The following is a 24,785-nucleotide window of genomic DNA, read 5'->3' as shown; positions in this document are numbered from 1 at the left end:
ACGAACCACTACCATTATAAAATACAATAAAAATGAATTCTAAGCAAGTAGAATAAAAAAGACAGATGATATAAGCCTGGGTATTTTATTTTAGATTCAACCAGCGTTGTTTGCTCTGCCAAATTGCTCTAAGATCTCTAACTGCTTACTCTCAAGTTCTGGACAGGTAAGAAACGAAGACCCAAGCTTTAAATCGCTGGATTTAGAGAATCTGAATACTACCGTTAATAATATCCTGGTATGTCCAACTCTATTTCCTGCGTGCAAACATACATCTTTACCCGTGCTCATAGGATGTTTGTAAAAATTATTTATAATAATTTGACCACAAAGAGAAGTTGAAGGAATCCCACAAGCTCCACAAATAAAGCAAGAATCAAAAGATGTTTACAATGCAACAAAATTACCAGCAAATACAATTAGGAACAAATAGAAACAAAGAGCCTATCTATCCATTTTTAAACCTTCCTCCTTAATAACCCCTAGCTTAAGAAAGTCAAGACCCCTGCGGCAGGGTACTGAAATAAATATTGGTAATGAGAAGACAAGGAGTGAAACCATAGGGGATGTGTTCAAAAGCGTCTTCCTAGGAAAATGCGTAGCCGTTGTGTCAGTCAGCGTCCCGTGTGGCACGTTCAAAACTAGGTAATCTGAGCAGTTTATTTATGGAGACACTGTTTATCGAGTGCTGTTCAGGGAAACTTCGGAGACAGTACAGTAGCCGACTGTTTCCATCTCTGCCTCTTTCCGGGGACTCAGAAATACAGTGGTGCTGAGTTGGCCGCTGCATTGAAGGGTGCAGGTACCACAGGCAGAGAGATCCAGAAGCGGAAGGCAACGCTGCAGGGAGGGAGCCAGAATAAAGACCCCGACCCTATCTGCTCTCCCCCTCCCTCCCTCTCTGGCCAGAGCCTGACACCTCAGGAACCCCTTGTTGTGTGAGCCCCTCGCGGGACGGGGGCAGGTCTGGAGGGAGGCCTGGAAGTTCCCTGCCGCCGCTCTAAGTCACATTCTTAACAAAAGCAAGAAGACCGATATAGTAAGCAATCAACTCAAAATGTCGCTTAAAAACTGCAAATACAGAAACTTAATCAGAAGGGGGTAATTAAGTAAAAACATAAAAAGGAGTGCCAAAAATAAATAAATAAATAGGAAATGGCAGGAGGTGAAGTCGTGGGCAAGGGTCCTGAGGTTGGTGAGTGGTGCAGCTGGGATGTTAGCCCAGCAGCCCGGCTCCAAAGCTGTGGTTATGACCACTCCAGTATTTTGCTTTTCCCATGCCCTCGGTTACCTGTGGAAATCGTATTTATGCCCCGGTGAGGGACAGTGAGGATGCTAAATCCCATGGAAATAGCCCCTGTCTGACTCTTACCTGAGTATCAGTGAGGCCCAGCTTGTTGGCTGGCTGGTCTGAGGATTGCCACATTTTTCTCTTGGTCAGAATAGATTTAATTGGGTGCTTTGCTATCTATGTGGGTCATCTGCTGTAAGCGATAGCGGGGCAGCTATCTTCATTTTGCAACCATTCATGCCCCTGAAACCAAAGCCTGGAGCCGAGATGTGTGTTTCCTGTATCGACGTTTAATGAAGCAAACTTGGATCTGTGAATGGGCATCCGAACCTGACTGCAGGTAGGTGCTTAGCCCCAAGTGTCGATTTCTTAAAATTATCACAGTGCCTGTTTAAAAATTCAAATGCAATGTATCATTTATTAAGAACATAAGCCATTGTCAATAAAGCACTAAACTGTAGGGTGTCACAAACAAGTGTATACACACACTGAATAACTGTAAAAGCAGTATTTATTAAAACACATTTCATTCTCAAAATTGAGCTGTTAAAGTGTGTATACATTTTTTGGGACACCCTGTATTTTTCAAGTGAGCCAAATAAAATCAAATACACTGTTACAAATATTTATGCTATTACTTCAAATGGAGCTCGGGAGATAGAGACATCATTTTTGGAACAGTCAAATAACGTGTTCATTCCTTTGTTGTTTTTTACGTATGCATCTAACAAACGCTTCAGGTCAATGCTAGTGCTGGGGACACAAAGATGAATGAGAAAAACAATCCCTCACCTCCAGGAATTTCCATCATGGTAGACAGAAAAGTTTCCAAACCACTGGTAAAATTCCTATAGCGAGGTAACTACTGAAAGGTGGGAGAGATGAGCCTCTAGCAGCCTGGCTGGAGGTCAGGATTCTCACAGGGAGGTGGAGGGAGAGGGAGAAATAGTCCCTATTTATATAAGCCCCTTCCTCTTTTTTTTTAAATTTAAAAGCATTTCAACTTTATAGTGAAGGCAATGTAAGGTTTTAGCAGGGAATCAACATAGATCTACATTTTAGAGACGCTCTGAAGTCGATCTGAAGGGTAGCTGAAAAGGGAACTGAACGTCGAGAAACAGTAGGAACTGGGACGGCCCCGCAGAATCGAGGGGCGGGGGCCTCCTGCCCTACCATCCTGTCATTGCAGGTTGGGCCACAGCGGGTGTGATTTTTGGACAAGGGACTTCCCCCTCTAAAAATCTAGGAATGATCACAGAAAATTCCAAATAGTGCTCGCAACAGTTGGAAACAGGATTAAACTGAAGGGCTATTTAAATCTTTTCTGCGTATGTAAAACGTTTTCTGTTTGTTGGTTTGTTTTGCAGTGGACAGTGCCCATTGTTTTTAATCTTAACTAAGGACAGAACAGAGAAAAATGAATTAAGGAATGAAAATTTTAGGTTAGGCACAAAGAAGCACATTAAGTAAATAAAAACTGGTAAGCATGGCAATGGGGCATCTCAAAATAAACATCAGAAAAATTCCACATACCTCTGGAAGATTTACCTCAGTAACTGCAAACTCGGTGGTTTTATAACAGAATTAGCTACCAGTTTCCTTGTCTATCCACCTACCCCCCTCTCTGGCTGGGTTGTTTCTATCGCTGGTACCACTTGGAAATGTTTGCCCCTGGAAATTCGTGCCCCTGACACACCCCATCATTCTAGAAAAGAAGTCGCTTAGAGATTGAACTGTAATCAGGTGATCAATGCCCCGTTGTAGTTCATTTTGGCTCAGCCTACAACTGTGACTGGATCAAAACAGATCTAAGAGATTTATCTCTAATCTGAAGCATTCCAAAGAGATTGGTTTGAAACTCCCCTTAAGGTCCTTGGAGCGCTCAGCTGGAGAAGTGACTCAGGGCCAGGCTTAATCCCTGCTTCAGTGTTCCTGCATTGTTACCCACAGCTCAGGACAACGGCCCGCCAGGACCCGTGGCATCAGGGTCACCTGGGGCAGCTTCTGGAACGAACAAATTCCTGGGCCCAGCCCAGACTTTCTGAATCAGAATGAGGGCTGGTTGTAGGGGACAGAAGCTCAGAAGGGCTTATGCGTTGGCCATGGTCCCCGGGTAATTCCTGTGCGTATAAAATGTTGCAAAACTAGCATGAAGGATGGGTCATACCTTCCACGATTTTAAGAGAATACAGAGATTGAGGCAAGTCCTTAACTTTATATTTTATATGTGAGTTTGTAAATTATAGTGCATGTTTACTCACAGCCTTGAAGGTTCCACATTCTGTAGGCATGAGCATAGTTTGGCCTTCACAATAAAGGTTATGGTTTTAATGGTCAACTACAAGTGTCAGATCTCTGCTTATGTTCGTTTGGTTTTAGTTTGCATTTTTCCCCCCTAAAATTTTATTATAGCAATTTTGAAACATTCAAAAAATTTGAAAGAATTTTTTTCTCTTAAATTTACTTAAATTCAGGTTATAAATTGTATTTTTACGTTTAATTTTAATTTAGAAATCATGAAATGTCTTGAGTGCTCTTTAAAATGGTTTTGCCTGAACACATACATTTATTTTAATTAGATTGAGACGTTACCCTGATTTATCTCTGCCAGTTAGCCTGGAGCCAATCGGCTCCAAGAAAAAAGAATTTGAACAATATCTGTGTAAAGAGCAAGGGAATATTTTCTGGGGGGTCGGGGAGCGGATCCTCTGTTTACAAGTCCATGAGTAATTTTAAGATGTAAAACTTTTCCACTGAGAGGAAAATTATTTTTCCTGTTGGTAAAATCTTAACAACAGTTTAATAGGAGCAATAGAGTTGACTGGTATCAAAAAGCAAAATGAAAGAAAAGAAAGGAAGAATACCCAACATATCAGGGCTGGAAAAGCAAATCTGTCGCATCCCAGACTCGCACTGTATGTGAGGTTATCTTCTCCGTCAGTGGTTTCAGTTAAAGCCGAAACGCACAAAAAGGAAGAGACGAGGGTATTTGTTTCCAGTTGACCTTGATTTCAATAGGCTGTGAAACCCAAGGTGTGGGGTCGTGTGTTTAAAGAAACAAATAGTTCATTCTAAAAACCTAGAAATGCCTGATGTGACTATGGAGCGCATCGAAAACAACTGGGAAAGAGAAGGGGTCCTGAATGGACGGGGGATTTAAAACCGTCTATGGGCCCCGAGCGCTCCAGAGCGCGTTTCCCCGCCTGGCCCGTCTGCTGGAAGCAGGTAGCCAGGGCCCTGTTGTCCCAAGCGGCCCCTGATCCCACGTGAGACATGAGCCCAGTCTGCCACTGCTTGTTTTGACAGGTCCCTCAGACACCCAGGGTGATGTATGATTAACTCAAGCACTGAGAGGAAACTGGAGTACGCTTTCCATGCCAACCCTTAACCATTAACCTGGAATCTGGTTAAAAAAAAAAAAGACTTCAAGATCTGCCGGTGCATTAAGGCTTATTTAGCAGTTTGGTTTCAAGGTTGGTTAGCAGGATGAGAACCCAGGCGCAGGAGGCCTTGCAGAATTGTCGCATTACGATGTGCGATTACATAAGGACCCGCGGGAGCCTGCGGGCCCAGCGCGCTGTGACGCGAAGGCGTCAGCGTCAGGGCGACCCGAGTTCTTGTCCCCTGCAATGCGTCCTTCACCTGCGCCTGGACAGCTGCGTAACTCATACTTGTCTGTATTTCCATGGGGTTATTCCCGTGTGTGTGTTTTTTATGCTTCATTGTCTTTCCTATAAAATGTTACCATTTTTACTGGAGGCATTGCTTGAAGCCCTAACTTCTATAACTATGGCTGACTTTCTTTGGCCGCAAAATTTCTTATGTGTATTGGACTGGTGATGCTGGTATTTAAAAAAAAAAAAAAAAAAGCCATATGCCACAGGAGCAAAGTCCATTTTTATGTCCTAGTTCATTTTATTTTCAGCAACAGTATTCCACAAATATTCACCACACATCAAGCACCTTCCTCTAGGATATGAGCTCCCCAAGCGTGGGATGTTCACTGCTGGGTCTTCAGCACCTGGACCAGAGGCAGGGATGTCGTAAGAGCTTAATAAATGCTCATCGACTCACATTCAGCCTTACAGAGAACCTGGGGTGCGGTAGTAAAAAAAATGGCAAGACCCTTGTCAGTGTGGAGCCGACATTCTTGATGCGAACAGTAATTTACAGCAGGAATATCACCGGGTGGCATCTTGATAGCACATGGATCTCGGCTACCTGAATTCAAGTCCAAGTTCCATCGTTTACTAGCTGGGTGACCTTGGCAAAATTACTAAATCCCTCTGTGCCTCAGGTGGTGTTTTTTTTGTTTGTTTGTTTGTTTTCACCTGTAATATATTGTAAGGATTAAATGAGTTAATAGAAATAACATAATTTGAACAACACCTGCCATGCAAATGTTCACTAAATCCAAGCTATTACTTTACGGACCATCCGGTATGACCTTCATTCGACCTTTTCTTCTCTTGCTTCTGTCTCTTTTCTCCCTCAGTCTTTATTTCTACTCACTTTCCCCCTCTTCTTTCTTTCCCCTTTCCCCCTCTCCTTTACTAAATTCCTGCTAGGGAGGAAAAAAACATACTAAAAAAACCCAACACTTTTTAATCCACCGCATGTGAAGGAGCCCATGCAAATAGATGCCTCAAAAATACAGAAATTGTGAGCGTTTAGAGACAGGCTAACAGAATTCCTTCTTTGTATTTTCCTCCTGAATGCTTCTTTCTTTGCTTAATCCTGTTACCCAACAGTTGCCTAGCTGGACACAGGACCAAGAATCCAGGGATTTTCAAATTTTATCCCCAGACTTGTTTCAGTTGTACTTTGTCGAAGTTGTTTAGACGTAGCGCCCTTGTTTAATCAGGGAAATGTTTAATGAAGGAACTTAAATATTTCCTCACTGTGTGTCTGAATCCTCAGGACAAAAACTTGTGATGTCAAGTGTGTTTGTGAATGTACTTGCACACATAAACACAAAATCAAGCCGGTTTTCAGTATTCCCAGTATATTTGGCTAATGACTGGTCGAATGCAGGGTCCACAGTGCACAGAGAGGCACACAGGTGCCACAGCAGTGACGGCAAACTGGGTTCATTTGTCCTCTTGGCCCACCTTTTAAAATGTGTAAATGAAAATCATGGAAACATTCAATTATACGTCAAATAAGAAACAGAAATTTCTTTAGGCAGAAATGTAAATTTGATTACTTTACAAAAATTGTGTAACATGTCTACATGTTATCTTGAAATTTAGAGGACTAGTGTATTTTCTTTTATTTCACAGTTTTAAACATTTTATCTATATATTAAAGCTAAAACCCCATAACAAAATTCTATTGCTCTAGTTCAGCAGTCTCTGCAGTAGCACAAACATTATAATATTCCTTTCTCACACAGGAGAATTTGTTTTCAATGCCTCTGGACATACAATGTTTTTATTATACCCCATGGTCACAGAATGGATATTTTATATTGGAAATTATTTTTAGAGTCATAAATAATCTCAGAGATGTGTACATTTTCTTGAGAATATTATGTATAGCTCAAATTATTGTCAATTAAAAATAACATGGAAGCAAATAAATTGCTTCAAAAATATTTATCAATGATAACACTATTCTGTCTCATAATGATTGAAACTCATGCTAATATACACCTTAATACAACAAATATATTTTTTGAAATCTTACTAAGTTCAAAATGCTCTCTTAAGAGTTTCACAAGCTTTAAATAATGAAGTCAGAGTCTCCACTTTCAAGGAACTATCCTTGATTGGATAGCATAAGTCAAGGATCCTTGTAACTAAAGAAAGCAGCAGGATGCCAAATGTCACAAGAGAAGTGTCTTGGAGAGTCAACTCATATATTTAGGGGGATCAGGGCAGCTCAGCCGAGGCTTTAGGGCACATATTCTCACCTTGGGCTCTCCATGGAAATCATTTGCACAGCTTTAAAAAATACTAATGGTTGAGCTCAGCCTCCGGGCATTCTAATTCCACTGCTGTATAGCTAGGACTTCAGAGGGTTTTAAGAGTTCCCGAGGTAACTCTATTGTGCAATCAATTAGAGTCTGGTTCTGAAGGATGAGCGAGATTTTGACAGGTTGTGATGAGACTAGGGAGAGGGTGAGAGAGCAGATTGAAGAAAACCAGAAGGCAACGCAAGTGAGTCATTGTGGGAACAGCAGAAAGAGTAGAAGTAGTTGACTGGGTCCTTCTACCCAAAGTGTGGCCCATGGACTCGCACCGTAGGTCTCTCCTGGGAACTTGTTAGAAATGCAGACTGTCAGGCCCCACCCAGATTTACTGAATCAGAATCTGCATTTTAATAAGACCCCCCCCCCCAGGTGATTTGTAGGCACCTTAAGATCTGAGAAGCTCAGCAAGATCACAGGGTAGCAAAATCACCTCACTGACATTTATACACCAGTGTGTAATCTTACGTTATCACCTCAGCTAAGCCTCCTACCAACCCACAAGGAAATATTCTTTATCATCACTCTTCTCCCAGTGAAGAGCCTGAAGCTCAGGAAGGTTAGGTAGTCTGCTCAGCTAGAGTAGTGGAGCAGGGGCTCAAACCCTAAACTCTTAACTCCACCTCTGTCCCCACTTCTGTGATCTGAAGGGGGTCCAGAGGACAGAAGGAGGGTGAGACTTTGAGATATTTCCAAGTGGAAGCCTAAGTCCTGGGAAAGGGCAAGGACCCCATTCCAAAGCCCAGAGGTGAAAGGTTATACACCTGACCCTGTCCACTCTTGTCATCTCTTGCCTTTCACCCCAGCTTCCTAAATTAGAAGAGCGTCTCGGTGCCTTAGGGGAAAAGTTCTAGGCAAGCATCAAAAAAGATAATATCATGCAAGTGGAATGCCTTAGTCACCCAGGCTTCAAGATCAAGCACAAGCTAACATGACATGCATTTTAATATAACGTGAAAATAAACATCTCTTCCAAGTATTTCTGTCTCTCTGCACTTCTTATTTACTTTTCCAAACAGAACCAGGGTAGAAGTGGTCATATGCCACCAACATCATAAGTCACAGTGCTAATTCCTGTCCCACGCTGGGGTCCTTGGAAGGTTATCCCAGGATAATCCTGGGAGATTCCCCAAGGGTGCATGGTCTAGGTTGCGTCTAACCGAGCCTATTTTTGAACTCAATGTAAATGGAATCACACTGCTTGCATTTGCTGTGACGTGCTATTTTTTCACTCTACACGTGTTTAAATTTTAAAGTGACCCTTGTTCATTATAAAGCTGTAGTCTCTTCGTTTCACTTCTATATAGTATCCCATTCTGTGACTGTAACAGAATTTATCTTCCCATTCCGCCTTGAGGAGTATGTGGGGATTTTCAGTCTTACTATTACAAGCATAACTGTTGTGAACGTGTTTGCACGCCTGTCCTGGTGGGGATGTCAGGGTTTCCGTAGGGAACACACTAGGTGTCGAGCTGCTGCGGGAGGTGTGCACACACTTCCCTTAGTGAGGACATGTTACACTCCCGTGAGAAACCAGTCTACAGCCTCTCCCGCAGGATGCGAGGGTTTCGGTGTCTCTTCATCTCCACCCACATTTGGTGCTGTCCGACTTAATGTTTCCCATCTGGGACCCACTCTTAGTTTTTGCCAATATGGTGTGCAGAAAGTCCCACCTGATTCCTGAGCGCGGAGCGTGTTTGCACACGTCAACCAGCTGCTCGCGTTCACCCCTCCGTGGCCCCGCTGGTCATACCTGTTGCCCATCTTTCGTCTTTTGCTCTTAGGTGCTTATCCTTCTTTGTTGGCTGTATGTGTTGCCTGTGTCATATCAGTTTATGACTTAGCTCTTCATTCTCTTCATGGTCTCCTTTGAGAAGCACAGGCGGGGAGGGGTATTTTATTTCAATACGGTAGAATTGATCAATCTTTTCATTTCTAATCTATGCTTTTGCATCTTGTTTAAGATGTCCCTCCCTACCCCAAGGCCATAAAGATACACACTTAAATTTTCTTTTGAAAGTTTAAAAATTTCGTCTTTTGCATTTGAGTCCTCAGTCCATTTGGCACTGATCTTTGGAGGTATGAGCTGGAGAAGCTTTGCGTTGTTTTCTCTGTGGATAATCGGTGGACTAAGGACCACTTACTGAGCAGTGTATCTTTCCCCAGGGCTGTCCTGCACTCGCCCCATTGTATATAAAGTTTCCATATATGGCAGGTCTATTTCTAGGTTCTCTGTGTTGTTCCATTAGTCTGTTTGTCCATCTCTACACCCACACCACAGTGTCTTCATTACTATAGCTTTATATAATGTCTTGAAATCTAGAATGGCACCTTCCCTTCCCTCCCTGCTTCTTTTATTTGGATCTGTTTTGTCTATTATGGGCCTATCAGACTTCCGTATACGTGTTAGAAGGACGCTTCTCAGTTTTTGTGGCTCTTGGTCATCCCCAGTGCATACCGCTCTTGCCTTAATGCTGAAACAACACTCTCAGCTCTTACTCTGGGGCCTCGAACGTCAGGCCATAGAGTGGGGTGAACATCTGTGATTTGTAGGTTCCTGGTGAAAGTAGTTGAGAGGTTTCAGAGTTGAGAACAACATTGCCCTTATGTGTTTGGAGACTATGAGCCCATTTGAAGTGAAATTCAAGACCCTTGCTCTAGAGAGGGTCCTCAACTCAATCAGAATAGCCCTGTCCATTCATAAACAAACTTGTTGTGGTCAAACTTTTTGTTTTGACATTTAGAAGTTTGTAAACACCGTAATTACTTCCTTTCATCCTGACCCAGCTGTCCTCCCTCCACAGCAAGAGACTACAGTGCTAGTCTCCGGGTGCTGTGCAAATTAGGCTCCTTAAGGATGTCTTAAATAGCTAGAGTGTAGCACAAACACAAACTAGAATGAAGTTAAGAGGTCTCATAGGGTATAAGACTGTGGAGACACAGACAGTGTCCTTAAACAGCCCGAGATCACACAGTCTGAAAAACAACTCGACTTCTGCTATCTGTCTTCTCCGTACCAAGGGTTAGCAAACTTTTTCTGAAGAGTCAGAAAGTAAATACTTCAGGCTTTATGAGTCAAGAGGCAAGGTCTTCAACAATTTGAACAACTGGAAAGGCTGATGGTATCTTTCCATCTAAAGACGCAAAACCATTCTTAGCTCAAGAGTCAGACAAAAACAGGCGGAGGAGCAGATTTGCCCTCCAGCTGTATTTCTATCCCTGCTCTAAACCACACCTAGGAGATGTAAATTCTTCCTCCTGCCTTTCGTGTGATAAGAGGCAGATGACAATGGAGTTAGAGCCCCAATGTCACAAAGATCCTGATTGCATTTTAGAAGCAACTGAAGATGTTTCTAGACAGAAACTAACCAGAGTTAATTATCTATATCATATAGATCATTGGAGAATCAGTTCTGAAGATAGTTCAAGTAAATTGGAGTCTAGTTCATTTTATCATCCATGTATTGCAAAATCTATATGCCCCAGGGACTCTTTAGGTCACAAACCACAAAGTTAGGAACGGTAATTGATGTGAAAATTCTTTATAATCTAGTAAAACACAACCTTCGTGTATTATAATCCCTTAAATATGCACACTGGAAAAGCAGGGTTATTAATATACACTTTATATAATTAATACTTTTTCTCCATCTAAAAATTAAGAGGTTGTGTTGAGTTGTTCCTAGAGCCTCTTCACACTCAAGTATATTAAAACTCTGAAGGTATCAGACATGCCATTAATCTTCCCAATGTTCTACCAGAGAAGTCTTCTAGGATGGGGATTTTGTCATCTGTATCTTCTCTGATTTAGACATCTGTTGTTTGTGTCTTACACATTTTGAAGAAAGTGGAATCTTCATGACCGCTCAGCATCATAATCTTCTCTCTGTTTCTTGCTCTAAGTCCAGATTGCTATAGAGTGCATCTAGAGTTCTGACTTTTTTTCATTTTTAAAAAATGAGCCTATAAAAACACTTTGTAGTCCCAGGGCTATCTCTGGATGCACAACTGGCTTCCCGTTTTTCACATACCAGTTCATATGAATTTTATAGGCACTGGTTCGTAAAGTGAGAAACTTTTCAAAGATTTGTGTGTGGAGAACTTGAGGCTCACTGCCGAGTCCTTCGAAACGTGGTCACGGGGGCTGTTCGCCTGCTTCTCATGTATTTAGTGCCCGTTTCTGAAGAGCCTTCTTATAAGCTCATGGTGCTCCATAGTCTGGGTGTCTGCCTCAAGAACTTTCTTATCACATCCTTACCTAAGGGCTAGTCCACAAAAATGAAAAGTGTACCTGAAAATATTTGTTTTCAGACTGATTCATTCTTGAATGCCTGAGACTTATATTAGAATTTTTGTTGGTTTGATTGGATTAGAATGTAGGACTGAAATGAGAAACCAACATAAACCTAACCTGAAACAGAGAATTTCTCAGCAATGAATTTTTATTTTTCATTTTTTGTAGATAGGTTAACAGCCTATCCTCATCATCATTATTTCCTTTTATTTAAAAAAATAAAATTGTTCTTGTTTTTGCCTGATTATGAAGTAATGTGCTTGCAAAATTTTAAAACAATTTAAGAAAGTAAAAAGTCAGATATGAAAGGAACCATAATCTCAATCCCAGAGATAACCATTTTAACCATTCTGTGTGTATACTTCCTGAATCTATGCATATACATGTATGTTACAGTTAAAAAAATATGACCACACTGTTTAGCCAGCTTTTCTCTTCACTTAGTGTCATATCTTCTCTCCCAATAGGGCACAAGGCTGTATTGAGATGCCAGAATGTATGTAGCCAACCCCTTATGAAATCTTGTTTGTTTTATGGTCAGATTTGTACTCCCTCAGTTTTCCTAGCATCGTATGTATAGGTATGTATTTCATGACCTTGAATTTCAATGATAGATGTTTGCATTACTCTTGATATTAAAATTTTAATCAGAAAAAAAAAAAGAGGGTGTTTGCATGTGACAGCATAGATGAACCTTGAGGACATCATGCTAAGTGAAATAAGTCAGTCACAAAAGACAATTAGTATGTGAGTCCACTTATATGGGACACCAAGAGTCGTCAAATTCATAAAGACAGAAAGAATGGTGGTTGTCAGGGGCTGGGAGGAGGGGAGATGGGGAGTTGTTTAATGGGTACAGAGTCTCAATTTTGCAAGATGAAAATAACTCAGTGTGAATGTACTTAACACCACTGAACTGTACACTTAAAAATGGTTAAGATTGTAAATTTTATGTTATGTATATTTTACCACAACTAGAAGTTCTTTTTTAATACGATGGTGTTTAAGATATGACTGTTTATAATTTATTATAATATTTATTTATTAGTTATATAAACAGCCCCATACCTTGCAATCTCAATAATCAAAAAGCAATGCTACAAAGCTCTTGATCTGCAATTATAGTTGAGGCCTTCAGAACTTACCCAGAATCTCTTCATTTTGAATTTACAAGCAATTCTACCCAACTTTAGTTACCTGATTTCTTAATCAATAGCATATATGAAACAGAAATGTGGGAAGACATACGGACAGCTACAGGCGGGAAACCAACAGTAGAAAGAAGGAAGGGTGGTACAGCAATACCACAAAAAAGCCTCCCTCAAAAAACAGCATATTTAACTATTAAAATCATATACCATCCTGCAATCAGATGTGATAGATGCAGATATCTCTATACACGCAATAGCATCACTCAGCAAATATTTCTCGATCGTCAGTTATGTGCCAAGAATCCATTAGGACACAGAAGTGTTGACAGTGAGAGCAACAGCGTTTAGAAAGGGGGATTATGTCACTCACAACCTATTCACAAAGGCAGAGAGCGGGAAACATAATGACAGAGGAGCAAAGTTTGGACGTGTTTAGGCTTCAACTTCAATTATCTAGAAATTTTACATCGTAGAATATTTCATGTTTCCCGACAAGCCTGGGTCCAATCGCGACTCCTCTTGATAATCATGTGCAGTGAGGTGACTCCTGCCTACGCTCACATCAGCCACTTTGCTCCTCTAAGCAAGCAGCTTGCAGGGCGTTCACCACCGAGCCACAGGGGGTGCATCTGAAGGCATATTTGCTGGTTTTGAACATTTGCAACAGCTTGTCTTGATTTTAACCATGATGCTTTCTTAGCTATAATCCAGTTTTATTTGGGTGTTTGTGCTCATAGCCAGGTCACAGGTTTGGGCTGTAGAAAAAGCTGATATCAGACAGAAAAATAATAATAATGCTTGGATGTATCATCACTGCATGACTGTTAACATGGGAGTCTTCCTCCACTTCTCCAGTGAAGCTGTACATTGTGAGAATTATCCATGTGTCTCCCACTAGTTTATTTACCATGCTAAGATTTGGAAATGAAATTTGTAGTTCCAGCAACTGAATTCAATAGGAGAGATAACTGTGCAGAAAAATGTGCTCATATGGAGCCCTGAGCACCGTCATCTCTGCTGAGACCTTAGTATTTTTCTTTGGAGATAAAGTATTCAAATGTGGAGTCCGGAAAGTTAAACATTATTTTGGGCATTACTGGCTTTGCTGGTTCCACTGTGCAGAATGTTTGTGCAAACAAGACCATGCTTGCTGGAGGGCTGAGGATAGTCTCAGCACTGCTGTAATAGTCACATTCGCCATTAAAACACACAAGCGACTCCCGGACCTAGTGTCCTAAAATACCCGAACTTGCCCAGCCGGGCGTGGCTCAGCGGTTGAGCATCAACCTAGGATCCAGGCGATCGGGGTTCGATTCCCAGTCAGGGCACATGCCCGGGTTGCGGGCTCCATCCCCAGTCGGGGGCGTGCAGGAGGCAGCCGATCAATGACTCTCTCATCATTGATGTTTCTCTCTCTCTCTCCCTCTCCCTTCCTCTCTCTGAAATCAATAGAGATATATTTTTTTAAAAAAATACCTGAACTTGACAGAATATCAACGTTGTATAAAGACTGTAGCACAGCCCACAACACTGCTGTTGTCATTAGTCCTGACTGCCAGTCTTATTAAAGGACTGCCTAATGTATATCTATAGATAGATAGATGATGATAGATAGATAGATAGATAGATAGATAGATAGATAGATAGATGATAGATAGATAGATAGATAGATAGATAGATAGATAGATAGATAGATAGATAGATTATAGATGGTAGATAGATAGATAGATAGATAGATGATAGATAGATAGATAGATAGATAGATAGATAGATAGATAGATAGATAGATAGTAGATAGATAGATGGTAGATAGATGATAGATGATAGATAGATAGATGGTAGATAGATGATAGATGATAGATAGATAGATAGATAGATAGATAGATGATAGATAGATAGATAGATAGATAGATAGATAGATAGATGATAGATAGATGATAGATAGATAGATAGATAGATAGATAGATAGATAGATAGATAGATAGATGATAGATAGATAGATAGATAGATAGATAGAATTATTTTGAATTTGAACTTGCCAGGATAGATAAACCCCCTTTTGGGGTTTCTAAATGCAATTGCACATTTGAAAAGATGTCACGTAAAGACATTGAATTTATTAAAATTAGGATATGACATCACTGCCTTGAGAAAACTAACTTAAATGCGCCTTTGTTCTTTGTGTACCTTCCTTCCAAAACTAACAGTGAGGCAAGATATCTAGGTGCCCTCTCTGTTGATCTGAGCTGAATAATGAAACTCTATTTAGCAGCAACTAAAAGATATTTTTAATATCACGAGAGAAGCAAAGCAAAGATTAGGAAAGTGTGCAGATACCATCATCTCGGGGAGCTCCAAGAGATGCCGAGAACTTAGGCCTGAATGTCAATTTCTTTGCATTCTAAATTGGGTTATTTTGGCCTACTTGTATCTTGGATTCTAAAATGCAGAATTAATAAAAATTCCATTTCTCATATCCTGTTGTATTCTTACAAAACCTGTCAGCATTGAGCAGACTTTCACGTCTTCCGATCTGAAAGGAAACAGCTCAGGATGAAAGCTGTGTGTGACCCATTGTTTCTCTCTCATCTTTGCCTTTGCCGCTTCCTCTGCTCTCTGGCTCATGCATTAGCTCTTCTCTTCATGTGCTTCCCATTTATAACACGCTCTGCCAGCTACTGGATTTTCCCCCCCACCGCTAAGCCTAAGGACGCTGGTGAATTCACCCATGGCTTTCTCGTTTACCTGCTCCTAAGATATTATTTACTTGCTATCAGTCACCTGAATGAGAAGAAAAATTCATCAAAATGTCTAAAGTATCCAAATGCTTGTTTTCCCAGAGACATTGCTTACATTTTCCTATTTATTTTTCTATGACATTTTGCTCCCCCTATCATTATATTTATGTCTCTCTGTAATCTGTTTTCAGAGCCATGAAGCATTGCCTTGTACTTGACATTCGCCCAGTTTCAGTTCTAACCTGCTGCTGCTTTAATAACAGCCATATGTCCTACATAGTTGTATAAATTGCCCCTTCCACCAACTTTATGCATTTAGCACCATGTGATCTATCTTTTCACACAGTTAACATGCACTGAGCATCTACTTTTTGTAATTGTAGCCCCTGTGCTATCTGGAAGTGTCCTCTCCTTTGAGGATTATACTACTTGGAATTCTTTGGATGCCGTCTCAAGTCCATGGGAAGTCCAACTTCTGCTCATGATTTCTGTAGATTCCCTGAGGCCTGTGTTTTCTTAGTTTCTCCTGATTTCCTGTACTTGCTGAAGACTGAATCTCACCAACATTTCCATGTCCACAAGTACTCTTCCCTGCATGGACCAGAGAAGAACAGAGTGCAGCTTGTTCAGTTTCCCCAGAATAAGGTGGGGGTTTTCCTTTAACACACACACACACACACACACACACACACACACACACACACACACATTTGAGAGGGAGAGAAAGGGAGAGGGAGAGAGAGAGAGAGAGAAACATTGATGCGAGAGCATAACATAGATCAGCTGCCTTCCCGCATGCCTCCTCCCACCAGGGATCAAGCCCACAACCTGGTCATGTGCCCTGCCCAGGAATCGAGCAAGCAGCCTTTGGGTGCACAGACAATGCCCAACCAACTGAGCCACATCAGCTAGGGCCAGAATAAGGCAGTTTTAGAGACAACATCAGGGACTTCCACTGTATTTGTAATGTGCTATTTCCCACCCTGGGTGATAAATGAAGGGATATTTGTACTATTACTTTTTTCCATGTCTATGGACCCCCCACCCCCGAAGGCCCATTAAGTCATGTGACACAGCTAAGGGAACAGTTTCCCCCGGGAGAACTGCTCCTCCCATCCCTGGCTCCATGAACTGTCCTTCATCAGGCGTTGGGGAAAATTGCATGTAAATGAATAATTAGATATGTGTTGTCAGAGCACTTATGCACAACACAGATGAGAAAGCAACTAACTCCCTGAAGGACTGGGAAAGTGGTCTTCCAGAAAGAGGTAACCTTTTAACTTCTCCAGGACAAGCAGGACTTGGCCAACCTGAGCCAGGGGAATGAGAAGTGGGCATTCAGGCCAAAGAAGGGCCATGTGGAAAAGCACAGGAATGTGAAAGAGTTCGGGGTGGCCATGGCCTCTGAGGCTGCATAAATAGTGGGGACCAGAATACAGAAAGCCTCGTACATCATGCCAATGAGTTTAGACTTGACACTGCTGGCCACAGGGAATGAAGACATGATTTTAATCAGGGAAGTGGCATAATGGGAAATTTATTTAGGGTTGATAGTTAATCCCAGCTAGCCTCTAATTTTAAAGTAAATTCTGTTTTCTTATTTCATAAATACCGCAGAGGTTAGTATAATAGTTTTCTAGGGGAGTCTTAGTTCCTGATTAATATGCTTGATATGCAAAGGAGATTTCGGGCCCTCAGACCTACTCTCTGGGCATGGGCTCCTGGAAAAAATAAGATTACTAGGGGCTCCAGGTAATGAATGGATACGAAAAAGGAAAACCTAAGTTTCTACTGGAATGCCATGAAACTAAGGAGGGAGATTTTTCTTCATCACAATTTGATTTGAACTGGTGTCGTCAAAGAAGTGTGTTAATCAAAAGAAATGCAACAAAAACATCCCAAACATTTATATCATACATTTAAAAAAATTTTTTATATGTTTTTATTGATTTAAGAGAAAGGAAGGGAGAGAGAGAGAGAGAGAGAGAAACATCAACGATGAGAGAGAGTCATTGATCAGCTGCCTCCTGCATGCCTCCTACTGGGGATCAGCCCGGCACCCTGGGCATGTGCCCTGACGGGGAATCAAACCGTGACCTCCTGGTTCATAGGTCAACGCTCAACCACTGAGCCATGCTGGCCAGGCTATATCATACATTTTACAAAGCAAAGTCAGTATATCAGATTGCCTTCTTACTCTATATACTGAGTTATATTTATGATTTATATTTATGATTTACTGGCTTATGTTCCAGCCCCAATCAGCGTGAGTTAGATGGCTTCTACTGTCCCCCACTTCTAGGGTGACCAGCCCCAGCCAGGAATTGAGCCAGAGCCCAATTCAGCTGTAAATATTACTCTTCTCTAAGGTGCTCCCCCTAGAGACAAAGCTCCCAGGTCATGGGGCCCTGGCTGTCCCACCTGGGGGGACTCTGGGGAGGAGAGCTGACACGCAGCGCGGCCTCTGTGCCTTTAGATCCCCACAGTCTCCCAAAACTGCAGGCAGCTCGTCTGCCCCAGGGAAATGAGAGGCTCTGGGCTCCACACAAAACCTCCACCCACCTCAGAACCACTAGAAGGCCGATGAGCCCTCAGGCCTCCTGCAGTCTTCCTACTCTCTGATTTATGACAGCGGAGGAGCACGTAGCAAGTGGGAGCTCAGGCAACCTCCCAATTTACCTTTGTCTGCAAAGAACTGTGAGCATGAGGTTTTTTTCAGCAGCTGCCTGAATCATTTTTCTTTAAAATTTTCCTATGTTTATTCTTACTGTATTTTTTCTACCAGGAAGTCAACACTGAATTGGTAGTTTTCCAAATTGGAGGAAAACCTCACTTCAAATGAACTTAGTTTGAGAAAATAATAAACCGTAGGACTTTAGATGTAAAGTAAAAGGAAATTTTCTGCTTTTGAGGTGAATTTTTTTTTTGCTGTTCATTTTTAGTGAAGTAAACAGTAAAAAATAAAAATAGAGTACTATAAAATACTAAAAATAATAAAATACTTGTACTATTAAAGACTTGAAACAAACTCCCCTCCTGGCCTCACCCCCCCCAACTTCCCCTCCACGGAGTCACTGCTTTCAACTCCGGTAGCTTTTCCTTCCATTACTGGCCTCCATATTTCTAAAAAAACAGGCTTTTAAAGGTTTTTCCCAATTTGCCAATTTAACATTATTGACTGACTTGCACTTTGGTAGGTGAGGACTTCTCCTTTTTCTCAGACCTTGCCAATTTGCTTATATCCTAACTTCTGTTAAATCATTAGTGTATGATTATGGAAATGGGTTCCCCGCTGAGCCACTACTTTTCACGCTTGTAGAGTTTCTTGGACAAACTTACATTTTTCCTGAAGTTTAAAATCTTCTACTGCCACATTCGTCAGACAATTTTCTTGTTTCCTTGGTGTCCTCAGGGGCGGCCCCCATGCCGTGGCTCTGATCAGGGTCAGCTGCACCATGTCCTCGTGAGACAGTCATCCTAAGTTAGAGTCTGTCTTGGACATCATGTCCTTCCCTTTCCTGGACTAATTCCCTTTTTGGTGGAATTAGTAGCTTTCTGTGAATAGGTGCCTGTGAGGTAATATCTTCACGCATTACATATCTAAAAATGTCTATATTTCCTCACGCTTACGGTATCGGCTGGGGAGTATAAAGTCTGGGCTGAAGATCCATTTCCCTTAGAATCCTAAAGGCCTCCTGACACATCTCCCTGTGGTATTACAGCTGACACATCCAAGGCCAATTTAATTTTAAGACCTTTGTATGTGGCTCTTGTCGCTTACTTCTAGGATCTTTGTCCCCAGGCTTCTGGAATGTCATGATATTACACCTCACATGTGTGTGCTTGTGAAAGAAGGACATTTAATGGGCCCTGTGCATCTGAAGAGTTGACTTTTTTACCTTAGAAAATTGTTTCTTGTATTATTTCTTTGATAATGTTCTGCTCTCATCTTCTCTCTGTTGACTTTCTGAACGCCTGCCTACTGGTCACACACTGGACATCCTGGATTGATCCTCACACCGTCTTGGCTTTTCTTCCTGATTATTTATCTTTTTTCCTTCTGTCCTATTTTCTGGGGAAATTTCCTGAATTTCTCTTTCATCGTTTTCATCAAACTTTTAATTTTAGGTGGGCCCCTGTATCGTTTATTGCTGCCTAACAAATTATCCCAAAACATGGCTGTTGAAAGCAGCAAACATTTATTATTTCATACATTTTCTGAGGGCCAGGGATCTGGGAGCAGCTCAGCAGGGCAGTACTGTCTCAAGGTCTCTCTAGGGGTTGCATAGTCAAGGTGTAGGTTGGGGGTAGTCACCTAAGGCTTAATAAGGTTGAAAGGTTAGCTTGCGAGATAGCTCATTCACAGGATTGTTGTCGGGGGCCTCAGTTCCTCAATACGTTGGCCTCATCCTAAGGCCTTGACTTGACATGTAGCTACCTTCCCCAGAGCAAGTAATCCAAGAGAGCGTGACACCACAGTGTCTTTTTATGACTTAGTCTCAGAAGTGACATAGCATCACCAGTGCCCTATTCTATTGGTCATACAGGCCAACCTGGGGCCAGTGTGGGAGGGGACTTCACAAAGGCATGGATCTCAGGACCGGGGATCATCGGGGGCCATCTCAGACGCTGGCTCCTATAGCTCTGTATTCTAACTTCTGTTGTTTCCTTTTCCTTTCTCCTCTGCCTGGGCCCCCCTTTTTGGAGCTGCCTTGACTGGGAAGCCTCCATGACCCCAATCTAAATACAGTTGACCCTTGAACAACATGAGTTTAATGGTTCATTTAGACATGGATTTTCCCCCCAATAAATAGAGTAAATGTATTTTCTCTTCTTTATGATTTTCTTAATAACATTTTCTCTTCTCTAGCTTAATTTGTGAGAATACAGTATGTAATACATATAACATACAACACATGTGTTAATACGACTGTCCACGTTACCAGTAAGGCTTCTGGTCAGCAGCAGGCCATCCGTAGTTAAGTTTGGGGGGAGTCAAAGTTATATTCAGATCTTCGAATGCGCAGGGGTCGTCCCCCTACACCCACATTAAGGGTCAGCTGCAGTGTTAAATGGGGTGTCTGGCTCATGCCCCCTGTGTGTCCCGTAGCCAAACCCCAGGTGTCACAGCCGGTGTCTAGACTTAGTCCAGCCGCCTTGGGCATCAGCCGCTCCACCGCCTTCTGTTCCATTGCTCCCCAGAAACATTTACCTTGTTTTTTAGTCTATTTCCTTTCTTGCTTCCCTTTTTATATCTTATCTTTTACTGGAACAGAGGACATGTGCCAGAGCAATCACCAGGTACGGTTCTGCTCGACCCGAAGCTTCCACTCACCGCCCAGCTTCCAAAACCTAATTGGCGCGTGCTGTCTGATTTAGCTCCTTACCTGGTTTCCTTCTCTTGGGGTTGATACTTTTTTTATTCTTTATTTTATTTTTGATTCATCCTCTTATTCTGGTTTTCAAAAGGAGCGGACACAAATAAAGGTATTTAATCAACCTCTTTCTGGGTTAGCTCTTACATACATAAGAGAACATGTTTATTAGGCTTAATATTCAGAATAATAATGCTGCTCAAGCAGTGATTATATGTTCAGATCACAGTCTTTTCTAGGGTCCAAAGGAGGCTTCCTTTCGAAAAAGTGGCCTTGTCTTGTGGGTGACCCTCAGCGACTTACATTCCGTTTTGCCTACTTTTAGGTTCACAGAGAAAAACGGATTTTTTTTTTTGAAAAACGGATTTTTCCTTGAAGTCTTACATTCCTGTGTTGACTATAGGTTTCTAAAAACTGCTAGCAACTCCCTGGGCACCCAAAGCTGGAAAATGTAAAACTTTTCAGTTCACTCTAGATTTGCTGTTGGCCGTGGGTGGAGGGAGCCGCGCAGCAGCTCGTGGAAGTGGAGGGAGGCTGGGGCCATCCTCCGTGTGCACAGGGCCTCGGGGGGCTTCTCCGGGGAGGTTCACCCCCAGCTGAAGTAGCTCAGGAGAGACGGGGGGAACCCTGGAGCGCCTGGTGTGATTATCAGTTAACAGGTAGAATCCCCTCCAGTGCTTCTTCACTGACTGTCAGAGAAAAAGAGAGAAGTGAGCTTTGTATACAAGCCCACATTTTGTTTTTAAAATAACATTGTCAAAGATAATTTCTGAAAGATCTGGTCCTACACATGGGCGCACCAGGCATGCAACCTAAGGGGCCCCCACTGCCCCAATATGTGTCTCTACCTGTCTGTCTGGAGTTTGAATTTTCTACCATTGTGGCAGGTGTGTGTGTGTGTGTGTGTGTGTGTGTGTCTTAAGGGGCATTGGTTCCTGAAAAATGTGTCATTACAGAACATATTTTTAAAAAATAATTGATTACACTGCGAGACTAGCTTGCTGGCACCTCTCGAAGAGAAAACTGTGCAGCAGCAGGTCACTAAGCCGATGGTATCGGACCAGAAGGGATGGGGGCCGAAGAGAAGGGCAGTTGTGGTTAGTTTAGTGCTTCTCAAAATCATGCCTGTGTCAGCCAGTGTAGACTCCACCAGACCAAGGCAAATGAGAAAGGTAAAAACAGTGTAGACATTGTGTATGAAGTTAAAGCTACTTGTTCCCATTTTAAAGGAGCATCTTGTGTTTCGTGAACATTTACTTGCTTCCCTTATAATACCTTAATTTTTTTTTTCTTACAACAATAATGATGAGAGTAAATGATAGATTCACTGTGGGTTGATGTGTTTGGACTGGTCATTGCCCTTTACACAGCAAAATATAAATAGAACAATTCCATGCTTGTCTCCATTTTTTAATTTTTAAAAATTTTCCTCCAACCTCAAGCCTCTTGCGATCCCAGTTTTCCTCTCTGTAAAATGGGGCTAATAACAGTACCCACCCCCCAGGATTGTTATCAAGTGAACTTACTCTACAGCCTCCTGATCATGTGATCCTGAAGAGTCTATTAATCTCACATGAGTGGTGAAGGCCTTTTAGTCCTCTTGTACTCAAAACCTCTTAGGGCAAACGAATAAATAAATAAGAACCGGAGTTCACGATTCTAGATATAAATACCTCTCACTGCATCCCATAAGATGGGCAAAACCTCCTTAACATATTGCTCACTCCCAGATGTCGCAGGGACCTCTGATTGTACCATCTTGTCAGCGCCAGTGACCTGCATGCTTGCTGCGGCCCAGAAAATCAGACGGGTGGCTGGTTTGGATGTCTAGACTGGGGATGTCTCTGGACAGGAGCTGAAAGATAGGAAGTGACAGCTGCAGTGAAATTTCTCTGATACCCAAGTGTGGGGACAGTGGCTCGGGGTGGGGAAGAAGGGGCCACCGAGAAAGCAGAAAGCAGCGCACGGTGGCACCTCCTTTCCCGGAGGGCGTGTTGTCAAGGCTCAGGGGCACTTGCTTAAGGCAGAAATGGGTGGAAGGGCCCTGCAAAGGCCAGCCCATGGAGTCTGCCTGGCACAGCTGCCTGCAGTCGGTCAGCTCTTCTTTTCACATACAAAAACTTTCGCCTCCGGCTATTGGCTGGGCGAGGGTCAATAATTATATTGCAAAATCAACAGAGCTGCTCAGTAGAGTGTTAACCAGCTTTGAATGCTGCCAACTTCCCCTTATGCTGACCCGGCTGGGCTGGGCTGGGCTGGGCTGGGCTGGGCTGGGCTGGGCTGGGCTGGGAGACTGGACAGAGGGCGGGAGAATACAGGAAAACAGGGCACAGGCTGTTTTGAGAGTAGAAAGAAGAAATATCTAAAATTATTCGGAAATTACTTCCTGGCCTATTCATAAACAATAAGGCATGTGAGCGCATAATTAGGTCCTTTATTAGTTTGGGGAATAAAACGGCAATTTTTTACTGCCTGCCCGACACAGCTCCTACCTGCAGTCTAGTAAACATAATAAACCCACAACTCATGAGCATTTAAGCAGCGATATTCAGTTAATAAGTTAGTAACAGCCCACATTCTTGGGAGCCCACAGGAACAGCTGTGGGGAAGGAAAGAGTTTTCCACGACCCTCTTAGGGTCCCTGGCTGGCCTGAAAATTAAAACGACAGAGGCAGATCAACAGGAGAAAAGCACGCACATTTTATTAAATCTTTACACGTGTGTGAGAGCCTTTGCAAGAGAACAAAGACCCCCTAGAAGTGACCACAGTGGGCTTTGAGGTCCTTTGGACAAAGGCAATCAATTTGTGAAGAACTGACAAGACAGAGGGCTTGGGCCGGCGCGGTAAACGTAAGGACATAACTAGGAAGAAAAGGGTGCGTCCACCAAGTTGTGGGCAGATCCCTCTGGTACCATCTCTGGGCTAAGAGTCTGCCTCCAGTGAAAGGAGAATTTATTTCCCGCCTTTTGGCAGAACAGGAGGACCGTTTTCTGCATCTACCACTTCTGAATTGCCTGCAGCTCAAAACAAGTTTTAAACCTTATAAAATTCCCTACTATCAAAGTTTATTTTGCATTGTAAGCGAGGTCGTTGTAAAAAATAAATGTGACTGTTAAAAGAATGATTTCACAAGTTTAGTTGTTTAACATGCAAAAGTGCTAGGGCGTCACCATACTCTCTGGTCACTTCCTGATGTGTTAATAATTAGCACCTAAAAGCATTATTAAGGGCTTTCTGTTCAGGGCAAATGACTTCTTACTCATGAAGGAACATGGAAACTGAGAAGTACTTTATTGTTTGAAGAGGAAAAATCATAAAAATGTTGCTTAAGAAATGTTCATTGGTTATGCCTTCTTAATAGTGCCGTTTGGCCAGACTGGTTTTTAATGGATTTAGCACTTGAATAGTAATTAATGGATTCTAGTCCATTAATATATTCATGGTGCTTCAAAAATGGGTCCAAAAAAGTGAATCCAAATTAATGAGAATAAAAATATGGCCACTGTGCCCTGGCTGGTGTGGCTCAGTTGGCTGGAGCTGAAAGGTTGCCAGTTTGATTTCCGGTCAGGGCACGTTACCCAGGTTGTGGGTTCTATCCCCGGTGGGGGCACATGCAGGAGTCTACTGGTCAGTGTTTCTCTCTCACGCTGATATTGATGTTTCTCTCTCTCTCTCCCTCTTCCTTCCTCTCTAAAATCAGTAAAAAGCATATCCTTGAGTAAGGATTATATACACATACACACACACATATATGTACATATATATATATACATACATTATATAGCCGCTGTATCTTTTGGCTAAATAGTCTATTTAAATTACTAAATTATTAAACCATGTTTATAAGTTTAAAATTGTATTTTAGGAAAACAGGTCCCGCACCCATCTCCCTGTAGCAGGCTGCGCTGGTCCTGCTCTCAGCTCTTCAGCATCACACGTGCTGCGCCGGCTTCCGGGGCAGCAA

The 24,785-nt window shown here is 42.2% G+C and overlaps 1 protein-coding gene across 1 annotated transcript in view; it reads left to right on the top strand.

Annotated features, from left to right (window-relative positions):
* The window catches only part of COL4A3 (collagen type IV alpha 3 chain), a gene marked incomplete at its 5' end in the record, with an annotated part of 107,774 nt that overhangs the window by 25,310 nt on the left and 57,679 nt on the right, over positions 1-24,785 (top strand). The gene's annotated exons all lie outside the window — the stretch shown is intronic.

This window comes from Miniopterus schreibersii (genome assembly GCF_964146895.1).
Source record: "Miniopterus schreibersii genome assembly, chromosome: 7".
Classification (NCBI taxonomy): domain Eukaryota; kingdom Metazoa; phylum Chordata; class Mammalia; order Chiroptera; family Miniopteridae; genus Miniopterus; species Miniopterus schreibersii.
This window is presented reverse-complemented; position numbering and strand designations above follow the sequence as displayed.